The sequence below is a fragment of the Neofelis nebulosa genome, chromosome 4 (genome assembly GCF_028018385.1).
Source record: "Neofelis nebulosa isolate mNeoNeb1 chromosome 4, mNeoNeb1.pri, whole genome shotgun sequence".
In the NCBI taxonomy this organism is placed as follows: Eukaryota; Metazoa; Chordata; class Mammalia; order Carnivora; family Felidae; genus Neofelis; species Neofelis nebulosa.
This window is the reverse complement of record NC_080785.1, coordinates 65,611,724-65,635,419: the sequence shown is the minus strand read 5'-3', so window position 1 is coordinate 65,635,419 and position 23,696 is coordinate 65,611,724. Positions and strand designations below refer to the sequence as shown.

The 23,696-nt window shown below is 38.8% G+C and overlaps 1 long non-coding RNA gene across 2 annotated transcripts; it reads left to right on the top strand.

Annotated features, from left to right (window-relative positions):
* Positions 1-3: 3 nt before the first annotated feature.
* LOC131509355 (uncharacterized) lies at positions 4-23,696 on the top strand. Of its 2 annotated transcripts, none has more exons than XR_009260451.1 (3): positions 4-120; positions 7,254-7,360; positions 23,102-23,696. It is a non-coding gene; the product is annotated as an uncharacterized LOC131509355 (long non-coding RNA). The 2 variants fall into 2 exon arrangements; XR_009260450.1 differs by lacking the exon at positions 23,102-23,696 and adding an exon at positions 8,220-8,444.

The window sequence follows — 23,696 nt, the reverse complement described above, 5'->3', positions numbered from 1 at the left end:
TGGGGCGCGCGTGCTTGGCGCGCGCCTGCGGGTCCTGACGGGCGCTGAGGGAGCTGAGCGGCGCCTGTGGCTGCTGGGTGTCAGGCGCTGGGAGGGCAGGTCGAGTCTCTTGCTGCTAAGGTCAGCGACTGCGGTTTAAAAAGACTGCAGCTGCTTCCTGTCTTAGATTGTCGCTTACGGGCAGAAGTTTAGAGCTAGTAAATGGCTTAAAGATGGCAATAGTCCTGTCAACGTAATCTCTAGATCCCCAGGTCCTGGCCCTCGATTTAATGTTAGGTGCCATGCCACTGTACATTCTCCCTAGACTCGAAATTAATTTTTAAAATGTTTTCAGTGGTCGTGGAAACTACCACTAAAACTACACATAGTTTTTCCAGTACTCTAACACAATTTTCATTTATCTGTTGTGTGTGTTCTTTTTTGGTTTTTGGTTTTTGGGTTTTTTTACATCTGAAAGTCAGGGGTCTCTGGGGACAGTGTGAACCCTTTCCAATCTCCTGCGTAGTTTAAAGAATCAAATCAGAAGTGTTTGGGACTGGGAAGAAAGACTAGGAAAGGGTTTCTCTGAAAAAGCAACGTCAGGCTTAAAGAGAAGCAAACACACGTGAAAACGGATAATGCCGCTGTACAAAATAGTGATAAGTGTGACAGCCTGAAACTTGAAATACTCTGAGGAAGCGTAGGAGGTGTGGCGTGGTAGGAACTTGAAGAGGGAGAGCAAGGTGGGAATCAGATCTGCTGCACCAGTACATTAAGGGTTTTATGCTGAGACCATTAGAAAGTTATGCAAAAAAAAAAAAAAAAAAAAGTTGCTTTAGTTTTCAATGATTGCTTTGTCTATGAAGAATGGATTAGAGGAGATAGCATGAAAGGGGAGGGACTGGTCCAGGGCCACTGTAGTAGTCCTTGTGAGATAATAGTAGCTTTGACCGGTGTGGGAAATATGATGAAGAAAGGATTCTAGAGATATTTAAGAGGTAGCACCAACAGAACTTGGTGATTGGTTGAATATGGGGAAATGGGGAGAAGCAGCTCAGGATAATTTCAGAAGTTCAGTTTTGACCAGCTGTTTGGATGTTGATGCCAGTTATTGAGAAACAATAGTGTCAATAGAGTTATTGAGAAACAATAGAGAATGATGGATAAGTATTTATGTAAAATACAAGTAGATTTCTGTAGGGCAGAAAAGTGATCTAGACTACACAAATATATTTAGGGCTCAGTTTATTCATGGGAAATGACACCATATGACTGAATGAGATTGCTTAGGGAGCGAAGTAGCAGGTAACAAAGGGGACAAAGGACATGGAGCTGAGGAATTCCAACATGCAATGTTGGGTAGAGGAAATAAGGCCAACAAGGTGGACAAGAAAAAAGATAAATTGTGATTAAGATGATAGGTTAGGAAGCTTAGGAAGACTGCTGTTTCGTCCATTCATTCAGTAAATCTTATAATAAGTACCTACTCAGCACCAGGCAGTTTTCTAATCTGGGAGAAAGCACTGAATGAGAACATTGTTTTGTCCTAAAGGAGATTACATGGAAGTTGGAAAGAAAAACCATACAATTAAGATAATTTTAGATAGTGATAAACCAATAAAATATAGTAATAAGAGGGGCACTTACATGGTTCAGTTGGTTGAGCATCTAACTCTCGATCCCAGCTCAGGTCTTGATCCTAGGGTCATGAATTCAAGCCCCACGTTGCATGGAGCCTACTTAAGTATATATATATTATATAAATATATATATTTATATAATATATGTTGTATAAAATATTAAGTGTATATAATACTAAGTATGAATTCATATTAAGTATGTATATAAAAAGTATGAATTCATATTAAGTGTTAATTCAAGCCCCATGTTACATGGAGCCTACTTATATATATTTATTTATTTATTATATAAATACTAAATTATATAAGATATTAAGTATATATAATATTAAGTATGAATTCAAACCCCATGTTGCATGGAGCCTACTTAAATATATATAATATAAATATTAAATTATATAAAAAGTATATTTATACTTATATATTATAGTATTTTACTTATATTTTAAAATATAAGATAAGGGAGAAAGACATGCAGGACTGGAGGAAAGAATGTTACTTTAGTGAGAAAAGACAAGGGAGGTCCCTCTGAAGAGGTAAAATCTGAGCTGAAACTTAAATAAGGAGGTAACCTGGTGATGATATGGGTGAAGAATGTTCCAATTGTCAAAGGCAATGGTTTTGAGATTAAAAAACAAAACAAAACCCAAGGCCAATGTGGCTGATCCATATAAAAGGAGAAAAGAAAATGAGATGAGAGAGGTTGTAAAGGACTCTCACATTGACTTTATAGACTGTGGTGAGGAATGTGGCTATATTTTTAAAAATCGGCACAAAAATCATGGAAAATATTTAAAAGTAAACACAGAAACTAAACAGCAATAAGTGTAGGTGGGCTTTCAGCAAAGAATTGGAAGGAGGAAAATTTCTTCTTGCAATATTTTATTTTTAATGATAAGTGATAATAAATAAATAGGTATACATGAATACCGCTGTTAATAAGAAAGTAAAATCTTGTGACTCACTTTTTTGTCATTAATCCAGTTTTAGAGGTAACAAAAATATAGGTAGACAAGTGATGCCTTTGGAAATTTTAACAAAGCAAGGTTGCAAAATATAAATTTCATTAAATATTAACCAGAATGTCAAAGTATAAAAGTTTGAATTATGCATATTAAAGTTAGAGGAAAGAGTCTGTGGCCTATATTTTAATCAGGGATTGGAAGAATAGAAGAGACAATCAAGGAAAAGAATCCATAGTGGAGGATACATATTATAAAAATACATTTTAGCTTTAGAAGTAGTTTTGGTATGTGTGGTAGATTTTATTCTATGCAAATACCTGTTGCCTCTCCCTGGAAGAGGTATCACTCACTTGCCTCAGTGTCACGCTTGATAGGATGACTTCCTTTATTAGCAAATGGAATGCATAACATGTAAGCTGTGTCATGCACAAGCAGAAGCTTTAAGAGCCGAAATCTGCCATGTTCTTTCTTTTCTCTCTGCCACAAGATCTACAGTGTTCTAGATAGAAGCTCAGGTGTTAGGGTGAAAATTACTTGGAGCAGATCACTTCTCGGCCTTTTGGCTAAGATCAAGTGAAAATTACTTGGAGCAGAGACATTGCCGACATAAAATGAACATATATTGAGAATAAGAAATAAGACTTTATGGCTGCAAGTCACTAGATTTGAGAGTAGTTTTTTTACTGCAGCCTGACTTAACCTACTCTAATAAAGAATTTGGCGCTGAAAATGAGGTGGCACTGAAAGTGAGTATATATATATATATATATATATATATATATATATTATATATACTATACTATATATAGTAATATAATAAAAATCCTAAAATATGTGGCATTGGATTCAGGTGACAGCAACAGGTAACAAGGTAAATGTTACCAGAGACTGGAAGTATGGCAATTTAAGTTATACAGTGCTAGAACATTTGATGAAATTGTTCTCAATTGGAAGGCAGTTAATGACCCTCATAAACTCGGATTTCAGTGAAATGGCAGGCAAAGGATATGTTAGCCACATGTGCCAGGTACTATTGGCAACAGTTTACAAGCAAGTACAATAAAGAGATGGGCTCAGAAAATAATCGGTGGGTTTGCAAGCTGCAGTGACAAGGAATGGAGCATCTAGAAATCTAGAGACTTGTAGAGGTAGAGGATATAGCTGATATTATCTCTACCTGTATAAGAGACTAATGTTTAGCCAAAAAGATCAATTAAAATCTCAAGATAATGACCCAATCAGGAGTATAGCCATCACACTCTTATTAAAACATCTCAATAAATTAAAGTGTCTCAGTATATCCTCTCAACTGAACAATTTGAAGGTCTGGACAAAGAGATAAGGGTGTAGCTCTCTCACTAAAGCCTGACAGGATCAAGGTGACTGAAATTAAGTTTAGAAAAAGAAGGAGGTATGACTAAAAAAATTTGTGACTATGGGCACTGGTGGATGGAGTTGGTTGGAATCAAATAAAAGTAGTCTAAATAATGCTAAAAGAACCATCACCTGTAGATTAAAGACTCTGACTTTGATTTAGTTTTGTGAATAATTTTAAAATACAAAAAAGTATAAATACTAGTTGTCTAAATTAAATGTAAGTTATACTGTGAATAGCTCTAAAAAAGTCTAAGCAGTATATCATTAGCACCCTCCAAAAAGTTATTTTTCTTGCCTAGTTTCTCTGAAAATTCGAGCCTAGAAAATTCTGGAAGGTATAGTGATTGTGTGTTGTTATTAATGTGTGACAGTAAAGAAATAGCTTCTTTAGAGAGGAATAATTTGGTAAGTGAGCCGTGGAATATGATTATATTAATGCAAATTGAAGGCAGAATCTTATATTTTTTTACTCTGCTTGCATTTAGGCATTTAATTATTTTTCTACCAGATAAGTTGACAACTGTGGTTGTTTTTCTGATAACACAAATACAAATTATACCTTCTCTTGGTAATGAAGATTTTGTAGCTATCCTTAATCTAAAAATAAATATGTTCTTCCACTAGTATTATGGTTACTTAGCATAAGCTGTATTTAATTATAAAATTTCTATTAGAAAAATGAAAACATTTTGGTTTATGAAAGTTTACTTCCACTGTTATGAATCTCATAGCTTCACATACTGTCATTAGTTTAAATTAAATACCTGAAGAACTTTATGTACAAAATTCAATGAATACTAAAAAGTAAAGAAACTTGAACAGTTTAAAACTGGTATGTATTTTTACTGAAACCTTATGGTTAAATAATATTTTAGGAAAACTGCATATTTAAAATTTTTGGAAAATTATACCATACACTTAGATCTTCACACTAGAAATTATTTAGAATAGCTATGTTGTATTCTTCTGTGTTTTTATTTATTATCTCTCTGAAATTTCTATCTTCTCTATGAATCCATTTATTCATTCATTTTTTTCAATGTTTATTTATCTTGAGAGAGAGAGCATGCACATGCACAAGCAGGGGAGGTGCAGAGAGAGAGGGAGAGAAAGAATCCCAAGCAGGCTCTGCACAGTCAGCACAAAGCCCCACGCAGGTCTCAAACCCATGAACTGTGAGATCGTGACCTGAGACAAAATAAACAGTCAATGCTTAACCTACTGAGCCACCCAGGGTCCCCACGATTTATTCATTTATTAAACATGTATTAAGTGCCCAGTATGTATTGTTCCTCATGCTGAGTGGTTAGGATAAGAAGAACACTGCTGTCCTTCAGCATCTTCAAGTCTAGTGGAGCTAGGGGTATAATTATTACAAAGCTCTATGATATGTGCTATAGTAGACACTGATAGATGACTTAGGTTACTGGGTATATAGTGTCCTAACCAAGATCAAGAATATACATTCATCTTTGGAAATGTTAAGTTTAGGATGCCTATGAAATATCCAACTAGAGATACTCTGAAGGCTGGCAGAAACATCTCTCTTCAGCTCAAGAGAGCGGTTTGGTCTAAAGGTAAACTTCAAAAGGAAAGGAGATATAAGTGAGTTATTAGGAACTGATGAGCTTGTCCATGAATAATGTGTATGAAGGAAAGTGTAACAAGAAAAAAGCGTCAATGCTAAAACCCTAGAGAATGTGAACAAAATCAGGACCAGGTCAGGAGAGGGGAGTCAGGACAGAAAAGTTAGATCAAGTCAGTCAGGGTTTAGCCAGAGAAACAGAACTTCTAGGAAATACACATATATAATAAGGAATTTATTATAAGCAATAAGACATCATACAGTGTCTTACTGTAGTCTGAAATCAACAGGGGAGGCAGGAGAGGAGGAACATGAAGTGTAGAAGCAAAGATACATTAGAACCTGTGGGGATGGGTGGAACCCATGAGGACATAGGGACCCTGTTTCTAGAGCCCTTTGTCACAGGATTAGATATAAACCTAGTTCAAGAATATGGAAACTGAAGGAGGAATTTGACAAGAAAAGGAATAGTAAGGCAATGCCCTAGGGGAATCTCATGCATTCCAGACATACTCCTCCTTGCTCTCATTGAGCTGACTTATCCCAATTAACCCTTGCTAATCAAAATCAACCACCCAAGCTACTAGAGTAATAGAGCTTTCTTCCCTTGAAATCATGACTTCTAGATCAGTAAAACCAGTTTCAGAGTAACTTGTTGCAGGTAAATTGCAGGTAAGTCATAATTTTACTAGTAGATAACTAGGGAAAATAGTAAGAAAACCATGCTGTATTATCTTTCACCACTGTGCTTTAAGATCAATTCAGAGTGGGACTAAGGTGATAACAACTCACTACTTTGGAATGTTGATAGCATTTTATACAGAGCCATCTGTAAACTAGGCTCAAGTAAGCCTTAGTTAATTGGTCATAGGGAATGCTACATACCATAGGTTCAGGTTGAGAGGGGAGTATAGAACATGGATATGCAATTTACATATTCAGGACCTGCTCAAATCCATCTGGTGGTGGTTTCCATTTGATGATGAAATGCTACTGTGCGTATTCAATCTGATAGCTTTGTTGATCAGATAAGACCCAGTTCATGATGGGTAACTGAGGTAGCATGGTAATTTGCTTCAAGCACCAACAGATCTACTAAGTTATCCATCTTAGTTGAAGAACAATTCGTGAGGAGCCCAGACCTGTTGCAGGACCCTGCCCAAAACTAGCAACTTTTCAAGTTGCTCAGTAAATGGATCAGAGTAGCACACAGATGAGGTAAATGTTGACTCCAGGATCCAAAGAGGCACACATAGTAGAAATCATCTTTGTGATAAAAGGAACCAAATGCAGTAATCTGTTCTTCTCTTTGAAAGAGCTATCTCAGGGCACCTGGGTGGCTCAGTCGGTTAAGCATCCAACTTCGGCTCAGGTCATGACCTCATGTTTGTGAGTTCAAGCCCCGCATTGGGCTCTGTGCTGACAGCTCAGGGTCTGGAGCCTGCTTCAGATTCTGTATCTCCCTCTCTCTCTGCCCCTCCTCCGTTCATGCTCTATCTCTGTCTCAAAAATAAATAAACGTTAAAAAAAATAATAAAATAAACATTAAAAAAAGGCTATTTTGACATGTCCCAGACCCAGACCACTGGAACCTAGAAATTTTACTAAGGTGGCAGAAACCTGATTTTTGGTCAGATTCACTTCCCAACATATCTGGCATATAATTATCTTACCTATGTCCTAACTAGTTACTTCTTTCTTACTCAGCCCAATCAGCATGATACCATCCATGTATTTGCCCAACATAAATTTCTGTGGAATAAAGAGATGATCAAGTACCTGTAATAGGGCTGCAGAGTTGATGTATCCATAAGGTAAGACAGTCAAGGTGTGTTACTCATCTACAGAAAGCAAACTACTTTTGTTGGTCTTTAATAACATCTATAAATATAAAAGCATTCACCAGTCCAAAATTAAGGTGCCAACAGATTTGGTCCCTAGTGAGAATGCTTTTTCCGGCTTGCAGATGGAGGCCATCCTCACTTTGCAGAGAGAGTGAGCAAGCTCTGGCCTCTTTTTTTCTTATAAGGACACTAATCCTGCCATTGGGGCTCCACCCTCATGATCTCATCTAAACCTAATTACCTCTCAAAGCCCCCATCTCCAAATACTATCACATCGGAGGGTAGGGCTTCAAAATATAAACTGGGGGGAGCATACAAACATTCAGTCCATAATAGCTAGCAAACCTTCAAGGTGTAGATAATTTCTATGCTATTAAATTTGAACCATAACTTTGGAAAAGGAACCTTCCAAATTCACATTTCAAATCAAGCATTAACCTCATAATAAAACTTAATAAGAATAGTCCATCCATGTTTTCTTTAATCCCAGCCAGTCTAATTACAACAGTTTTATCCAAGAACTATAAGATCTCTCAAAATGTGGGGCTCTAGTGAAATATTATGAGTTAAAATTAATTAATTTAGAAACTGTTCATAGACTTTCACCTCCAAGATTGGCAGACTAGGTTATTCAAACAATCCAGACTATCTTTTTTCTTTTCAAAGACATTAGTGTGGAGCATTGAATAAAGTCCACTGAAAATTCATGAACACCTGAAACCTCAGAATATGAACTTATTTGGACTTAGGGTCATTGCAGATGTAATTAGTTAAGGTCAGACTTGATTAGGATAGGCCCTAAATCCAATGACTAATTTTTTTTTTTAAGAAAAGAAGGGAAGACACAGACACACAAAGAAGTCCATGTGAAGACAGAGACAGAGATTGGAGTTATGCTACCGCAAGCCCAGGAACACCAGGAGCCACTAGGAACTGGGAGACGCAGGGAAAGAATCTCTCCTAGAGTTTTTGGAGGAAGTGTGCCCCTGTCAACCTCGTGATTTCAGATTTCTGACCCCCAGAACAGTGAGAAAATAAATTCCTACTGTTTTAAGCCACTAATTTTAATTATTTTTATGGTAAACTTTGAAAACTAAGACAGATTTTGGTACCAGAAGTGAGTTGCCTCTGTAACAAATACCTAAAAAAAGAAGAAATGCCTTTGGAATTGGGTATGGGTAGAGGCTAAAAGAATTTTGAAGCGCATGATAGAAAAATCCTAGATTGCCTTGAAGACACAGTTGACAGAAATATGGACATCAAAGGCAATTCTGATGAGGGTTCAAATGGAAGTGAGGAGCATGGTAGAGAAGGCTTCTGTCATCTTAGAGAATACAAACAGAATATTGGTAGAAATATGTATATTAAAGGTGTTTCTGGTAACAGAGAAATGAGGAACATGTTATTGGACATTGGAAGAAAGATGATCCTTGTTGGATATAAAGTAGAACTTGTCAATGATGAATTTGGATATTTAGCTGAGGAGACTGCCAAGTAAAGTGTTGAAGGTACAGCCTTGTTTGTCCTAGATACTTATAGTAAAACACAAGAGGAAAAGAATAAAAAAGAACTGTTAAGCAAAATGGAGATAGTGCAAGACATATACTCCATAGAGAGCATCCAAGATCCATGAAATCGAAGTCCTAAAGATGACTAGGAGATTAGGGGGAAAAAATTGGAGGTATAATAACAAAGACTGTTTCAAATCTTATATAAGATATCAAACTAAAGAGTCAAGACTCTCTTTAAGTACCATATAGAAGAAAAGAAAACCAGACCTAAATACATTGCTGATGAGAGTATAAATTGGTGCTACATTTTGAAAATCTGCTTGCCTTTTTGTACTAAAGTTGAATATTTGAATACTATGTGATACAGTAATTTCACTCTGAGATAACCCAACAGTGATGTGTGCTTATGTGCACCAAGAGACATAAAAAAGAATGCATATAGAATAATTATTTAGAATAACCTTGAACTGGAAAGAGCAAAAATATTTTTCAAGGGCAAATGAATAAGTAAATGTAGTACATTCAAGCATGTGCTTCCACACTGCAAATGAACTACAAATAGACACAACATAAATGATTCTCACACACAAAAAAAATATTAGTCAAAGAAACCAGAAATAAAACAAAACATACTGTGTGAGTCCATTTATGTAAAATATAAAAACAGTATTAGACTCAGGATAATGACTAACTTTATAGGAAGTAGGCAGTATGAATTGAGGGGGCTCAAGAGAGACTTCTTTGGTCTTGGCATGGTGTTTAGAAAGGCTTTTGCTTCTTGATGATCCTTTGATCTTTATTTATTTTTCACTTTTCTCTGTTATATTTTCCATTAATTTTTTTAAAATGAATTGTATAGATTTAGAAACAACGTTAGGGAATTTTCTTATGATTTGTTACTTAAAGATCTGATGGATTAAAAAAGAACAGAAGGTATTTATGCATTTTTGTTTGTTTGAAAGCTTCTCCACCTTTTGAGTTGATGACATGAAACCTGTCTCTAACTAACCTTATTTGTCTCTCTAACATCCAGTATTGTACATTTTATGATGTTGCTTCACTGATGCTGTCTTTGCCCATCTGCTCTGCTTTCTTGGGACTTGCCCCTTGTGAAACACAGCTCCTAAGACTGCCATTCATATGCACTGAAAAATAATTAAATACATTAGCTTGTCTAACAGATATGTCTAATAAATAGCTATTATAGCAAATATTGAAGTACTCACCTCTCAATTTTATCTTCATACAAAACAAATACTGATAACATTTCATAGTATCATGTTAGTTTTTTTTTTTTTTAATAATTTATTGTCAAGTTAGCTAACATGGAATATAGTCTTGGCTTCAGGAGTAGAACCCAGTGATTCATCACTTACATATAATACCCAGTGCTCATACCTCCTCAATGCCCATCACTCATTTTCCCCATGGCCCCAAACCCCCACCCCCATCATCCCTCAGTTTGTTCACTGTATTTAAAAGTCTTTTATGGTTTGCCTCCCTCTCTGTTTGTAACTTATTTTTCCTTCCCTTCCTCTGTGGTCTTCTGTTAAGTTTCTCAAATCCCATATATGAGTGAAAACATATGATATCTGTCTTTCTCTGACTTATTTCACTTAGCATAATACCCTCTTGTTCTATCCATGTTGTTGCAAATGGCAAGATTTGAATTCTTTGTCATTGCCAAGTAGTATTCCAAGGCATATATATACTACATATTCTTTATCCGTTCATCAGTTGATGGACATCAGGGCTCTTTCCATAATTTGGCTATTGTTGATAGTGCTGCTATAAACATTGGGGTGCGTGTGCCCCTTTGAAACAGCACTCCTGTATCCTTTGGATAAATACCTAGTAGTGCACTTGCTGGGTAGTTCTATCTTTAATTTTTTGAGGAACTTCCATACTGTTTTCCAGAGTGGCAATTCGCATTCCAACCAACAGTACAAGAGGGTTCCCAATTCTTCTGCACCCTCACCAATATCTTTTGTTTCCTGAGTTGTTAATTTTTTGCCATTCTGACAGGTGTGAGGTGGTATCTCATTGTGGTTTTGACTTGTATTTCCCTGGTGATGAGTGATGTTCAGCATCTTTTCTTTTTCTTTTCTTAAACATTTTTATTTATTTTTGAGAGACAGAGAATGAGCAGAGGAGAGGCAGAGAGAGAGGAAGACACAGAATCTGAAGCAGGCTCCAGGCTCTGAGCTTTCAGCACAGAGCCCGACGCAGGGCTCGAACCCATCAACTGTGAGATCATGACCTGAGCTGAAGTCAGATGCTCGACCAACTGAGCCACCCAGGCGCCCCTTTCAGCATCTTTTCATGTGTCTGTTTGCCATCTGGATGTCTTTTTTGGAAAACTGTCTATTCATGTCTTCTGCCCATTTCTTCACTGGATTATTTGGTTTTTGGGTGCTGAGTTTGGTAAATTCTTTATAGATTGTTGATATTAACCTTTTATATGATATGTCATTTGCAAATATCTTCTCCAATTCTGTTGGTTCCCTTTTAGTTTTGTTGATTGTTTCCTTTGCTGTGCAGAAGCTTTTTATCTTGATGGGGTCTCAATAGTTCATTTTTGCTTTTGTTTCCCTTGCCTTCAGAGATATGTCAGGTAAGAAGTTGCTGAGGCCAAAGTCAAAGAGGTTGCTTTTTTTCTCCTCTAGAGTTTTGATGGCTTCCTATCTCACACTTAGGTCTTTCATCCATTTTGAGTTTATTTTTATGTGTGATGTAAGAAAGTGGTCTGGGTTCATTCTTCTGAATATTGCTGTCCAGTTTTCCCAATCCCATTTGCTGAAGAGATGTCTTTATTCCATTGGATACTCTTTGCTGCTTTGTTGAAGATTATTTGGCCATATATTTGTGGGTCCATTTCTGGGTTCTCTATTCTATTGCATTGATCTGAGTGTCTGTTTTTATGGCAATACCGTAGTGTCTTGATGACTACAGCTTTGTAGTACAGGCTAAGGTCCGGAATTGTGATGCCTCCAGCTTTGGTTTTCTTTTTCAACATTACTTTGGCTATTCGGAGTCTTTTGTGGCTCCATACATATTTTAGGATTGTTTGTTCTAGCTCTGTGAGGAATGCTGGTGCTATTTTGATTGGGATTGCATTGAATGCATAGATTTCTTTGTGTAGTATCAATATTTTAACAATATTTGTTCTTCCGATCTATGAGCATGAATTTTTTTCCATGTCTTTGTGGAAAATGCAACCAGTTTCTGTACATTGATTTTATATCCTGCAACTTTGCTGAATTCATGTTATCAGTTCTAGCAGTCTTTGGTGGAGTCGTTCAGGTTTTTCGTGTGGAATATCATGTCAGCAAAAAGTGAAAATTTGACTTCTTTGCAAATTTGGATGCCTTTTATTTCATTTTGTTGTCTGATTTCTGGGGCCTAGGACTTCCAACACTGTTAAACAACAGTGGTGAGAGTGGACATCCCTGTCGTGTTCCTGATCTCAGGGGGAAAGCTCTCAGTTTTTTTCCCATTGAGGATGACATTAGGGATGGGTCTTTCATATATGGCTTTTATGATGTTAAGGTGTGTTCCTTCTATCCCAACTTTCTTGAGGATTTTTATCAAGAAAGGATGCTGTATTTTGTCAGCAGTGACAGAATCATATGGTTCTTATCCTTTCTTCTATTATGTGATATATCACGATTGATTTGCGAATATTGAGCCAGCTCCACAGCCCAGGAATGAATCCCACTTGATCATGGTGAATAATTCTTTTAATATACTGTTGCATTTGATTTGCTAGTATCTTGTTGAGAATTTTTGCAGCCATGTTCATCAGGGATATTGGCCTGTAATTCTCCTTTTTAGTGGGGTCTTTGGTTTGGGAATCAAGGTAATGCTGGCTTCATAGAATGAGTCTGGAAACTTTCCTTCTGTTTCTATTTTTTGGAATAGCTTGAGAATAATAGGTATTAACTCTGTTTTAAATGTCTGGTAGAATTCCCCTGGGAAGCCATCTGGCCCAGGACTCTTATTTTTTGGGAGATTTTTGATAACTGATTCAAGTTCTTCGCTGGTTATCTGTTCAAATTTTCTATTTTTTCCCTTTTGAGGTTTAGTAGTGTGTGGGTGTCTAGGAATATGTCCATTTCTTCCAGATTGTTCAGTTTGTTGGCATAAAACTTTTCATAGTATTCTCTAATAAATGTTTTATTTTGGTGGTGTTGGTTATGATCTCTGATCTTTCATTCATTATTTTATCTATCTGGGTCCTCTCTCTCTCTCTCTCTCTCTCTCTTTTTTGAGAAGACTGGCTAGGGGGTTATCAATTTTGTTTATTCTTTTTCAAAAAAATTAGCTCTTAGATTCATTGATCTGTTCTACTGGGTTTATGTTTTTGTTTTTTGGATTCTATATTGTTTAAATAAACAATCTTTATGCTCTAATCTTTATTATTTTTGTTCTTCTGCTGGCTTTTTTTTTTTTCTACTGCTTTTCTAGTTCCTTTAAATATGAGGTTAGGTTCTGTATTTGAGACCTTTCTTGCTTCTTGAGATAGGCCCGGATAGCGATGTATTTTCCTCTTATGTCTGCCTTTGCAGCATCCTATGGGGTTTGGATTGTCGTGTTTTCATTTTCATTTGTTTCCATATATTTTTTAATTTCTTCTTTAATTTCCTGGCTCACCCATTCATTCTTTAACAGATGTTGTTTAACCTTTATGTATTTGGGCTTTCCAAATTTTTTCTTGTAGTTGATTTCAAGTTTCATAGCATTGTGATCTGAAAATATGCATGGTATGATCTCAATCCTTTTATATTTGTGTGTTTTTTAAATTTACATCCAAGTTAGTTAGCATATAGTGCAATAATGATTTCAGGTCTGGAATCCAGTGATTCATCCCCTACATATAACTCCCATTACTCGTCCCAACGAGTGTCTTCCTTAATGACCCTTGCCCATTTAGCCCACCCCACAATCCTTTTATGTTTGTTGAGGGATGTTTTGTGACCCAGTATTTGATCTATTTTGGAGAATGTTCCATGTGCACTCAAGAAGAATGTGTATTCTGCTGCTTTTGGATGAAAAGTTCTGAATATATCTGCTAAGTCCATCTGGTCCAATGTGTCATTCAGAGCCATTGTTTCCTTATTGATTTTCTGCCTAGATTATCTATCCATTGTTTATTTATTTTTTTTTATTTTATTTATTTTTTATTTTTTAATATATGAAATTTACTGTCAAATTGGTTTCCATAAAACACCCAGTGCTCATCCCAAAAGGTGCCCTCCTCAATACCCATCACCCACCCTGCCCTCCCTCCCACCCCCCATCAACCCTCAGTTTGTTCTCAGTTTTTAACAGTCTCTTATGCTTTGGCTCTCTCCCACTCTAACCTCTTTTTTTTTTTTTTCCCCTTCCCCTCCCCCATGGGTTTCTGTTACGTTTCTCAGGATCCACATAAGAGTGAAACCATATGGTATCTGTCTTTCTCTGTATGGCTTATTTCACTTAGCATCACACTCTCCAGTTCCATCCACGCTGCTACAAAACGCCATATTTCATTTTTTCTCATTGCCACGTAGTATTCCATTGTGTATATAAACCACAATTTCTTTATCCATTCATCAGTTGATGGACATTTAGGCTCTTTCCATAATTTGGCTATTGTTGAGAGTGCTGCTATAAACATTGGGGTACAAGTGCCCCTATGCATCAGTACTCCTGTATCCCTTGGATAAATTCCTAGCAGTGCTATTGCTGGGTCATAGGGTAGGTCTATTTTTAATTTTCTGAGGAACCTCCACACTGCTTTCCAGAGCGGCTGCACCAATTTGCATTCCCACCAACAGTGCAAGAGGGTTCCCGTTTCTCCACATCCTCTCCAGCATCTATAGTCTCCTGATTTCTTCATTTTGGCCACTCTGACTGGCGTGAAGTGGTATCTGAGTGTGGTTTTGATTTCTATTTCCCTGATGAGGAGCGACGTTGAACATCTTTTCATGTGCCTGTTGGCCATCCGGATGTCTTCTTTAGAGAAGTGTCTATTCATGTTTTCTGCCCATTTCTTCACTGGGTTATTTGTTTTTCGGGTGTGGAGTTTGATGAGCTCTTTATAGACTTTGGATACTAGCCCTTTGTCCGATGTGTCATTTGCAAATATCTTTTCCCATTCCTTTGGTTGCCTTTTAGTTTTGTTGGTTGTTTCCTTTGCTGTGCAGAAGCTTTTTATCTTCATAAGGTCCCAGTAATTCACTTTTGCTTTTAATTCCCTTGCCTTTGGGGATGTGCCGAGTAAGAGATTGCTACGGCTGAGGTCAGAGAGGTCTTTTCCTGCTTTCTCCTCTAAGGTTTTGATGGTTTCCTGTCTCACATTCAGGTCCTTTATCCATTTTGAGTTTATTTTTGTGAATGGTGTGAGAAAGTGGTCTAGTTTCAACCTTCTGCATGTTGCTGTCCAGTTCTCCCAGCACCATTTGTTAAAGAGACTGTCTTTTTTCCATTGGATGTTCTTTCCTGCTTTGTCAAAGATGAGTTGGCCATACGTTTGTGGGTCTAGTTCTGGGGTTTCTATTCTATTCCATTGGTCTATGTGTCTGTTTTTATGCCAATACCATGCTGTCTTGATGATGACAGCTTTGTAGTAGAGGCTAAAGTCTGGAATTGTGATGCCTCCTGCTTTGGTCTTCTTCTTCAAAATTACTTTGGCTATTCGGGGCCTTTTGTGGTTCCATATGAATTTTAGGATTGCTTGTTCTAGTTTCGAGAAGAATGCTGGTGCAATTTTGATTGGGATTGCATTGAATGTGTAGATAGCTTTGGGTAGTATTGACATTTTGACAATATTTATTCTTCCAATCCATGAGCAGGGAATGTCTTTCCATTTCTTTATATCTTCTTCAATTACCTGCATAAGCTTTCTATAGTTTTCAGCATACAGATCTTTTACATCTTTGGTTAGATTTATTCCTAGGTATTTTATGCTTCTTGGTGCAATTGTGAATGGGATCAGTTTCTTTATTTGTCTTTCTGTTGCTTCATTGTTAGTGTATAAGAATGCAACTGATTTCTGTACATTGATTTTGTATCCTGCAACTTTGCTGAATTCATGTATCAGTTCTAGCAGACTTTTGGTGGAGTCTATCGGATTTTCCATGTATAATATCATGTCATCTGCAAAAAGCGAAAGCTTGACTTCATCTTTGCCAATTTTGATGCCTTTGATTTCCTTTTGTTGTCTGATTGCTGATGCTAGAACTTCCAGCACTATATTAAACAACAGCGGTGAGAGTGGGCATCCCTGTCGTGTTCCTGATCTCAGGGAAAAAGCTCTCAGTTTTTCCCCGTTGAGGATGATGTTAGCTGTGGGCTTTTCATAAATGGCTTTTATGATCTTTAAGTATGTTCCTTCTATCCCGACTTTCTCAAGGGTTTTTATTAAGAAAGGGTGCTGGATTTTGTCAAAGGCCTTTTCTGCATCGATTGACAGGATCATATGGTTCTTCTCTTTTTTTTTGTTAATGTGATGTATCACGTTGATCGATTTGCGAATGTTGAACCAGCCCTGCATCCCAAGAATGAATCCCACTTGATCATGGTGAATAATTCTTTTTATATGCTGTTGAATTCGATTTGCTAGTATCTTATTGAGAATTTTTGCATCCATATTCATCAGGGATATTGGCCTGTAGTTCTCTTTTTTTACTGGGTCTCTGTCTGGTTTAGGAATCAAAGTAATACTGGCTTCATAGAATGAGTCTGGAAGTTTTCCTTCCCTTTCTATTTCTTGGAATAGCTTGAGAAGGATAGGTATTATCTCTGCTTTAAACGTCTGGTAGAACTCCCCTGGGAAGCCATCTGGTCCTGGACTCTTATTTGTTGGGAGATTTTTGATAACTGATTCAATTTTTTCGCTGGTTATGGGTCTGTTCAAGCTTTCTATTTCCTCCTGATTGAGTTTTGGAAGAGTGTGGGTGTTTAGGAATTTGTCCATTTCTTCAAGGTTGTCCAATTTGTTGGCATATAATTTTTCATAGTATTCCCTGATAATTGTTTGTATCTCTGAGGGATTGGTTGTAATAATTCCATTTTCATTCATGATTTTATCTATTTGGGTCATCTCCCTTTTCTTTTTGAGAAGCCTGGCTAGAGGTTTGTCAATTTTGTTATTTTTTCAAAAAACCAACTCTTGGTTTCGTTGATCTGCTCTACAGTTTTTTTAGATTCTATATTGTTTATTTCTGCTCTGATCTTTATTATTTCTCTTCTTCTGCTGGGTTTAGGCTGCCTTTGCTGTTCTGCTTCTATTTCCTTTAGGTGTGCTGTTAGATTTTGTATTTGGGATTTTTCTTGTTTCTTGAGATAGGCCTGAATTGCAATGTATTTTCCTCTCAGGACTGCCTTCGCTGCGTCCCAAAGCGTTTGGATTGTTGTATTTTCATTTTCGTTTGTTTCCATATATTTTTTAATTTCTTCTCTAATTGCCTGGTTGACCCACTCATTCGTTAGTAGGGTGTTCTTTAACCTCCATGCTTTTGGAGGTTTTCCAGACTTTTTCCTGTGGTTGATTTCAAGCTTCATAGCATTGTGGTCTGAAAGTATGCATGGTATAATTTCAATTCTTGTAAACTTATGAAGGGCTGTTTTGTGACCCAGTATATGATCTATCTTGGAGAATGTTCCATGTGCACTCGAGAAGAAAGTATATTCTGTTGCTTTGGGATGCAGAGTTCTAAATATATCTGTCAAGTCCATCTGATCCAATGTATCATTCAGGGCCCTTGTTTCTTTATTGACTGTGTGTCTAGATGATCTATCCATTTCTGTAAGTGGGGTGTTAAAGTCCCCTGCAATGACCACATTCTTATCAATAAGGTTGCTTATGTTTATGAGTAACTGTTTTATATATCTGGGGGCTCCGGTATTTGGCGCATAGACATTTATAATTGTTAGCTCTTCCTGATGGATAGACCCTGTAATTATTATATAATGCCCTTCTTCATCTCTTGTTACAGCCTTTAATTTAAAGTCTAGTTTGTCTGATATAAGTATGGCTACTCCAGCTTTCTTTTGGCTTCCAGTAGCATGATAAATAGTTCTCCATCCCCTCACTCTCAATCTAAAGGTGTCCTCAGATCTAAAATGAGTCTCTTGTAGACAGCAAATAGATGGGTCTTGTTTTTTTATCCATTCTGATACCCTATGTCTTTTGGTTGGCGCATTTAATCCATTTACATTCAGTGTTATTATAGAAAGATACGGGTTTAGAGTCATTGTGATGTCTGTATGTTTTATGCTTGTAGTGATGACTCTGGTACTTTGTCTCACAGGATCCCCCTTAGGATCTCTTGTAGGGCTGGTTTCGTGGTGACAAATTCCTTCAGTTTTTGTTTGTTTGGGAAGACCTTTATCTCTCCTTCTATTCTAAATGACAGACTTGCTGGATAAAGGATTCTCGGCTGCATATTTTTTCTGTTTAGCACACTGAAGATATCGTGCCAAGCCTTTCTGGCCTGCCAAGTTTCAAAGGAGAGATCAGTCACGAGTCTTATAGGTCTCCCTTTATATGTGAGGGCACGTTTATCCCTTGCTGCTTTCAGAATTTTCTCTTTATCCTTGTATTTTGCCAGTTTCACTATGATATGTCGTGCAGAAGATCGATTCAAGTTACGTCTGAAGGGAGTTCTCTGTGCCTCTTGGATTTCAATGCCTTTTTCCTTCCCCAGTTCAGGGAAGTTCTTAACTATTATTTCTTCAAGTACCCCTTCAGCACCTTTCCCTCTCTCTTCCTCCTCTGGGATACCAATTATGTGTATATTATTTCTTTTTAGTGTATCACTTAGTTCTCTAATTTTCCCCTCATACTCCTGGATTTTTTTATCTCTCTTTCTTTCAGCTTCCTCTTTCTCCATAACTTTATCTTCTAGTTCACCTATTCTCTCCTCTGCCTCTTCAATCCGAGCCGTGGTGGTTTCCATTTTGTTTTGCATTTCGTTTAAAGCGTTTTTCAGCTCCTCGTGACTGTTCCTTAGTCCCTTGATCTCTGTAGCAAGAGATTCTCTGCTGTCCTGTATACTGTTTTCAAGCCCAGCGATTAATTTTATGACTATTATTCTAAATTCACTTTCTGTTATATTATTTAAATCCTTTTTGATCAGTTCATTAGCTGTTGTTATTTCCTGGAGATTCTTCTGAGGGGAATTCTTCCGTTTGGTCATTTTGGATAGTCCCTGGAGCGGTGAGGACCTGCAGGGCACTTCCCCCGTGCTGTGGTGTATAACTGGAGTTGGTGGGCGGGGCCGCAGTCCGACCTGGTGTCTGCCCCCAGCCCACCGCTGGGGCCACAGTCAGACTGGTGTGTGCCTTCTCTTCCCCTCTCCTAGGGGCGGGATTCACTGTGGGGTGGTGTGGCCCGTCTGGTCTACTTGCACACTGCCAGGCTTGTGGTGCTGGGGATCTGGCGTATTAGCTGGGGTGGGTAGGCAAGGTGCACGGGGGCGGGAGGGGCAGGCTTAGCTCCCTTCTCCTTAGGTGATCCACTTCAGGAGGGGCCCTGTGGCAGCAGGAGGGAGTCAGATCCACTGCCGGAGGTTTGGCTCCGCAGAAGCACAGCGTTGGGTGTTTGCGCGGAGCGAGCAAGTTCCCTGGCAGGAACTGGTTCTCTTTGGGATTTTGGCTGGGGGATGGGCGGGGGAGATGGCGCTGGCGAGCGCCTTTGTTCCCCGCCAAGCTGAGCTCTGCCGTCCGTCCGGGGGCTCAGCAGCTCTCCCTCCCTTTGTCCTCCAGCCTTCCCGCTTTCTGAGCAGAGCTGTTAACTTATGACCTCCCAGACGCTAAGTCGCGCTTGCTGTGGGAACACAGTCCGTCAGGCCCCTCCGCTTTTGCCAGCCAGATTCGGGGGCTCTGCTTGGCCGGCGAGCCGCCCCTCCGCCCCGGCTCCCTCCCGCCAGTCCGTGGAGCGCGCACCACCTCGCCGCCCTTCCTACCCTCTTCCGTGGGCCTCTCGTCGGCGCTTGGCTCCGGAGACTCCATTCTGCTAATCCTCTGGCGGTTTTCTGGGTTCTTTAGGCAGGTGTAGGTGGAATCTAAGTGATCAGCAGGACGCGCGGTGAGCCCAGCGTCCTCCTACGCCGCCATCTTCCGGAACTCCTATCCATTGTTTAAATGAAGTATTAAATCCCCTATAATCACTGTACTATTATCTATACATTTATTTATGTTTGTTATTAATTGACTTATATTTTGGGGTATTTCCATTGGGGGCATACACACTTACAATCATTACCTCTTCTTGATGGATAGACCCCTTAATTATGATATAATGCCCTTCTTCATCTCTTGTTACAGTTTTGTTCTGGAATCTAGTTTGTCTGATATAAGTATGGCTACTCTGGCTTTCTTTTGACATCCAGTAGCATGATAGATGGTTCTCCATCCCCTCACTTTCAATCTGCAGGTGTCCTCAGGTATAAAATGAGTCTCTCATAGGCAGAATATAGATGGATCTTTTTTTTTTTTTTCAGTCCATTCTGATACTCTATATCTTTTGATTGGGGCATTTAATCTGTTTACATTCAGAGTGATTATTGAAAGATATGGATTTAGTGTCTTGTGTTATCTGTAGGTTTCATGCTTGTAGTGATGTCTCTGGTCCTTTGTAGTCTTTGCTGCTTTCCACTCACGGAGTCCCTCTTAGGATCTTCTGTAGGGATGGTTTGGTGGTCATGAACTCCTTTAGTTTTTGTTTGTCTGGGATAGCCTTTATCTATCCTTCTATTCTGAATGACAGCCTTGCTGGATAAAGGATTCTTGGCTGCATAATTTTCCTATTCAGCACATTGAATATTTCCTGCCACTCTCTTCTGGCCTGCCAAATTTCAGTGGACAGGTCTGCTACTACCCTTATGTATCTAACCTTGTAGTTTATGGCCTGTTTGTCCCTAGTTGCTTTCAGAATTCTCTTTATCTTTGTATTTTGCCAGTTCCCCTATGATATGTCATGGCGTCAACTTGTTTTTATTGATTTTGAAGGGAGTTCTCTATGCCTCCTGGACTTGGATATCTGTTTCCTTCCCCAGGTTAGGGAAGTTCTCAGCTATAATTTGTTCAGATAAACTTTCTGCCGCTTTCTCTCCTTCTTCTTCTTCTTCTTCTGGAACTCCTTTGATATGGATATTATTTTGTTTCATTGAATCACTTTGGTCTCTAATTCTCTCCTCATTGTCTAGTAATTTCTTTTCCCTCTTTTTTTTCTGCTTCATCATTTCCCATAATTTTATCTTCTATTTCACCTATTGTCTCCTCTGCTTCTTCTATCCTTGCTGTCACTGCATCTAGTTTATTTTGCACCTCACTTACAACATTTCTGAATTCGTGACTGTTTGTTAGGTCCTTGTTCTCTGCAGCAATAGGTTCTCTGCTGTCTTCTATGCTTTTTTCAAGCACAGATTTTGTCTTATGACTATTATTCTAAATTCTTGTTCAGATATATTGCTTATATCTTTTTTGAGCAATTCTCTGGCTGTCATTTCTTCCTGGAATTTTTTTTGAGGAGAATTCTTCCATTTCATCATTTCGGCTAGGTTTATGTCTTTTATGTGTTTTAATAGCTTGTTATGTGTCCTGCACCTGTAAGTACTACTATATTAAAAAGAGATCATACACTGTCCAGGGCCTGGCACTTCAGGAAGTACTTTTGGAGTGTGTTGCATGCACTCTGTTGTTGCGTCTTTAGCTGTTCTATCCCACTGCTCATAGTGGTGTGTTGCAGACTTTGAGTTTGGAGTTCTCTCTTGTCCAACAAGAGAGCAGATGCAGAATTGAATACGAGAGAGGCTAATGTCCAGGAGGAGACAAGAGCCCTGCGTAAGTGTCCTTGCTCTGTATTTATTAGGATCAGAAGGCTTTCAAACATGATGGATGTGCAGAAAGAGACAATAAAACGGTGATCATTAACTCATGTTTGTGAGAGAAAGGGGTTTTCTAAGATATGTGGTGTTAGGGGTTTGGGTCAATACAAAACAAAATTCTGGTGCTGAGCAGATGGCTGTTTACAGCAGGCACCAGGTGCTGTGTCTGTTTATCTTAACTTAGATAAGATGGATAGAGCATGCTGCCTCAGGGTCAACAAGGCACTTTTTGTTTTTTTTTTTAATTAGCTCCAGGCAATTTCACCCTGCTTTGGAGGTCTTTCTCACTGTTTACCTTTCAGCTCTGCTGGGGGCGCTTCTGCTCTGTGTTCTGTTTACCTATTCTCAGATGCTTTTGTCCTGTGGAAGCAGTTTCGTGCTCTTTGCTTTGTTCTATGCTGGGGGCACTTTAGCCCTGTGGCTGCTTTCTGCTCTACCCCTGTTAACCCATTGGTGCAAGCTTGGGAATTCCTAAACTTATTCCCCACAGTGGTGGATTTTTTGGACCTTCTACCAGGTGTGCTTTGATTTGTTCCTTGAAGAAACCATACAAAACCACAGGGCAGTTGTCTGTTGGTGCCTGGAACTAGAGGCTGTGCTGGTCTGAGAGGCTGTTTGGTTCAGTCAGTGTCAGTCTCACTCCATAGATAAGCAGTTACCAGGCATGGAGGGGCATGGTTTGGTGTAAGTGTGTCCCACCTCCACTGAGGGCTGCTGTCCTGTTCCCTGAAACCCCACCATGTTTGTGACAGGGAGAAAAATGGTGACACCTCAATCTCTCCTCCCCAGACCTGGTGTCTCAAACCACGCTGTTCAGGTAGCACTCACAGTGTAGTGCCAGCAGGCAGCTTGCCCTGTTCCACAGTCTCCCGTGCCTCTTCGGCACTGGGCTAGGATTCAAAACCTGATGTCTTAAAGGATTCTGCTCCATGACCTGGTTCTGGGGTATTGCCACTCTGCCCAGATGACAAAGGGCCTCTGGCTGGTGCTTAGAGAGTCTTTTGTCCTTGGAGTATACCCTTTTCCCACAGTACTCAAGGGAGGGGACTGTTTTCTCCCAGGGTGCCCCTGAGATCACCACGGCATACCTGTGCTGGGTCCCCTTCCCCACCGCGGGCACCTGCACATGGCCCACTCCAGTCCACAGAAAATTGCACACCCCTGAAAACTCCGATCTTTATCTCCTAAGGCTGTTTGCAAAGTAGAAACTGGCTCTCTCCATATTTTTTGTTCCCTAGTCCATGGTCTGAAGAGTTTTTTCTCTTGTCCAAATAAAATACTACAGTTCCACAGCTTCTCTTTCTCTTCCTCTTGTCTCTCCACAGACGGGGTCCCCTCCCGTCCGTGCCCAGAACCACCAGTTTTATCTCTCCCAATTCACGAACACACACCTCTGTCCTGCCAAGCTGTCTCTTTCCACCTGTGGAGATTTTTCTGCCACTCCGCAGCCTGCATTCCCGGACGTTCCAAGTGTTCTGACCTCAATACAGCTGTGTTTGAGGGAGGAGGGAAATTGTGGTTCCCTTACTTCTCTGCCATCTTAACTCCTGGTGTCATGTGAGTTTTAAAAAAAAGCTATGTTACTATGTGAATGAACCATGAAAACACTGCTTGATAAAATAATCCAGACACATGAGATAACACATTTTTTATTCCATTTATATGAAATACCTAGAATAGGTAAATCCATAGAGACATAAAGTAAATTGGTGATTGTGAAGACTAGGAATAGGGGAAATGAGGAGTAACTACTATTGGGTATGAGGTTTCTTTGTGGAGTAATGTAAATGTTCTAGAATTATATAGTGGTGGATGGTTGTACAACTTTTGAATATGCTAAAAATTGCTGAATTTTACACCAGAAAGGGTGAGTTTTATGGGGTGTGAATTATATCTCAATAAAGCTGTTATAAAAACTCA